The 3,958-nt window shown below is 37.4% G+C and overlaps 1 pseudogene; it reads right to left on the bottom strand.

The window, feature by feature from the left end:
• Positions 1–857: 857 nt before the first annotated feature.
• LOC105498553 (farnesyl pyrophosphate synthase pseudogene) lies at positions 858–1,947 on the bottom strand (annotated as a pseudogene).
• Positions 1,948–3,958: the final 2,011 nt, after the last annotated feature.

The following is a 3,958-nucleotide window of genomic DNA, read 5'->3' as shown; positions in this document are numbered from 1 at the left end:
CTGCTGGGTTAGGGTCTCCACGACTGAGCTGGTCTCAGCCTGATTCTTTCTGAAATGTGTCTGAATATATTTGGTATTTAGAAATGCCAATATAATATTTTGAAACGATAAACACATACAAATATACTTAGAGAGAAACCATAATTGAAACACCATAAAAGGCGAGTTAAGATTTTAATATTTTTCTTTCGAAGGCTGATTTAGATTTTCTTTCATCATTCTTAACATACCAGTAAGGAAACTTGTGGGAAGATCCAATCTTAGGGCATTTGCTGGGAGTAAAGAAAATCACTGTGAAGTCAAAATCTATAATCAATTAAACCCTATGGCATGATAAAATTGAACTAAGCCACACTGTTAGCTACTTCATGAACCCCTCTCTAAAGTTATATTATTGGCTGGGCGCGGTGGCTCACGCCTGTAATCCCAGCACTTTGGGAGGCTGAGGTTGGCGGATCACGAGGTCAGGAGATCGAGACTATCCTGGCTAACACGGTGAAACCCCGTCTCTACTAAAAATACAAAAAATTAGCTGGACGTGGTGGCGGCGCCTGTAGTCCCAGCTACTTAGGAGGCTGAGGCAGGAGAATGGCGTAAACCCGGGAGGTGGAGCTTGCAGTGAGCCTAGATCGCGCCACTGCACTCTGGCCTGGGCAACAGAGCGAGACTCCGTCTCAAAAAAAAAAAAAAAAGTTCTATTATCAGTAATTTTAAGGTAAGAACGACTATTCCAAATAGAAATATTTGATCTTTTATTTTTGTATTTCATATAGTGACTATTATATAACATTTCTTCTCATTCACTCATTTATCATCAATTATTTTTACACAATCATATATTTTTTGAGAATCTCCCCTCATACCCTTGCAGTCTCCAGGTCACTTTTTCCGCTTGTGGATTTTGGCGCAAGCCCCAGAAGGATGGCTGGGGGCAAAGGCGCTGCGTACTGTTCAATGAGACCCATAATGTGACTGTAACTGTCTTCCTCGTACTGCAAGAACACTGCAGGCAGATCTAGTTCCTCATACGGTGCCTTCACCCGGGTCACCTTCCTGGCCTCCTTCTGCCCGTAATTTTCCTTCAGGATCTGGTTCTGTTCCAGAGTGGCCCGCTGCAGACACTGAACCACCAGCCGGCTGCATTTGGATGTCAGTGCCAACTTTGCTGGTCCCACTGGGGTCCCCAGAGAGGTCAAGGTAATCATCCTGAATCTGAAAGAACTCTGCCATCTCCAGCAGGACTTTCTTGGTATTGGCGTGCTCCTTCTCACACCAATTCCTGCCATGTACATGGCTGCAGTTACAGGAAGGTAGAAGGAGTAGAAAGCTGTCTTGTACTTGTTAATAGATTTATACCTCTTTTCAGTGAATCAGCCAAGATCGACAATGCCCTGGGGGGCTGTGATGAGGTCCAGGGGCTGCCCAATCCAGTCTGATAGGAACTCTGCAGAAAGAGCTCAATCAGGTTCAGGTAACAGGGCTGCTCCTGGCAATAGTGCTTCAGCAGGCTGTAGGTATACACTTCCAGAAGGATAGCATCACTGACGGCATCCAAATCTATGCCCGGCTTCTGATACCAGCAGATCTGTCCCCGGCAGGTAAGAGATGAATCTATGATGTTATCTGCCACCAGCAAGAAAGCTTGCAGCCGTTCCACACACCATCCCACAGTCAGGGCCCACTGGAGATTATCAGCATCTTGTTCCCTTGGTTCCATCAGCTCCCTGAATGCTACTAGCACCGTCAAACCCCGTGATACTTGCCCCCACTGGCATTGTACTCCAGGACCTCCTTGAGCCGGGCAATAGCATCTCCTGTCTCTGGGTGTCCCATCTCATCCTCAGTCAACACTCTAAAGATCTGGGAGGAGTGCTGAATGAAATTCTGCTTTTCTTGGTCATAAATATCTGATTTCTGGTCTCCATTCATTCTGAAGGAGGACCAAAGGGCTCTGTTCCTGGATGTGGGTTCCTGCTCCTATCATCTTTTATTAAATAACTTTCAGCATGGTAAAATGTGATCCTAATTGATTAACTAAAATTTTTACATTTTTTTCTTTAACCCCAAGATATGTTGTAATTGCAAATCAATACAGTCTTTGGGGATGAGTTAAGCCGCAGACCCATATGGCACAAACCTTGATGACTCAATGACATTTCACTGTGAACATTAATATTGTGCTTTAGTGCTACCCACTCTTTTGCTGGTAATGCTTCTGCCTCTACTTTTAATTATATTTAGCATGCCCTTTTATAATATGTGAGACATGGCTTATGGAAATATGAAGAGCATGTTTATTTCAACAACAACAAAAAAAAAAAAAAAAAAAAAAGGAAGACTAAAAAGAATGCCAGCAATCCCAGCATTTCTGGAGGGGAAAAAAAAAGTGGATGGGTCATTTTTTTTAATAGACTACTTTTTTTGCTTCAGAAAGACATCTTTTATACTTTTTTTCTCAAATACTCAAAAATTTAACCCTATTAAAAAAAAGCAAGTAAATATGAACAATATATAAAACTTTGATACTTGGAGAAGTTTGCCTATTATTTTTTGCTTCATAGTATTTCTTTATTTTTAGGGGCAGTTTAATTACCCATATACTTTGTTTTTCCTTTACCTTATCACTACCAGTGTCAACATAGGAAGCAGGCCATATGAACTTATGAGAACACATGTCCAGTTAATATCTAGTAATAGCTGTCATTTAATGCCTGCCTGCTGTGCACTAGGCACTGTTGTTAAGTGCTTTATGCACATTTGTACACACCCCCATCATCTAGAACTGTAGGATGTAGGTACTTATTCTCACTTTACAATCGAAGAGATATAATTTTTGAAAATTAAGAAATATGCCCAAGGTTTTATTCAAATACCTTTCAAGGTATAGCACTCTGAAGCTAGAAGCTATATCCTTTATAATAACATAACCACACTTTCTTTTCATTTTTGCAAATTAAGATATGAAACTCTTGGAGGAAAATTTGCATTGTTGAAGCTAACTCTGAATAATATTTGAACCCTCAGTATATGTATGTGTTTGTGTGTATTTGTATATATATTAAAAAACAAAATGGTTGATATAATTACTCTTCCAACTCTTAGCCATAATTAATATTTTATAATGTTAAATTGCAATTTGGTAAACTGCAAATAAGATTTTCACATAAAAATGGAAATATTATTTTCTATTTATTTTAATATGAGATATTTAATATCATATACAATACAAAAACTATAATTTTATATATATTTTATGTAGCATTTATAGTATATATACAAGATATATACTGTTTATATATTTATATATTTATTATATATAACGTGTATATATGGATGTGTATATATATAAAATATGTAAATGATTGAAAAATGCATAAATTTGATAATTTTGTTTTTAAAAGTTTTTATAATAGCATTGTTCTCATTGATTATATGTGAGATGTTTTATCTGAGAATATAAATTTTTTGGCAAATATTCAGATAAAATTATTAATATCTGCTAAAAATTGATTCTATTTATGTCATATGCTAATGATCAACTTCCTATTACCTTAAAAATCATGTCAAACAATCTGTCATATAAGCACCTTAGAAGTCAACTACCATGTCTTAACAACAAGTAAAAAGCTTAACAAAACTCAAAAATGAAAAATTCTTCTTGGACCTGTCAGAGAAGTTGATATCACAAAACAAACTACTGTCTTCCAAATTTCAGAAATCTCTCAGAAGCCCAGGTAAGAAAACCTAAATTGTAATGAACGGATTGCTGAAGGCTAAGGTTGGACAAGTCTGACAGTAAAAAGCACAGGACAGAGTCATGGGAGGCCCCATCCTTTTGTGAGTTTTACTTTTAGTAGCTATTCCAGCTCCTCACAATAAATATTAGGAAAAAAATAATATCTTCATGCTTTTAGTAGGATAACAGGAAAAGAAATCATTTTAACATAAGGCAGAGCAT

The sequence above is a fragment of the Macaca nemestrina genome, chromosome 4, assembly GCF_043159975.1.
Source record: "Macaca nemestrina isolate mMacNem1 chromosome 4, mMacNem.hap1, whole genome shotgun sequence".
Lineage (NCBI taxonomy): Eukaryota > Metazoa > Chordata > Mammalia > Primates > Cercopithecidae > Macaca > Macaca nemestrina.
The sequence above is the reverse complement of the archived record's forward strand: the minus strand, read 5'-3'. Positions and strand labels throughout refer to the sequence as shown.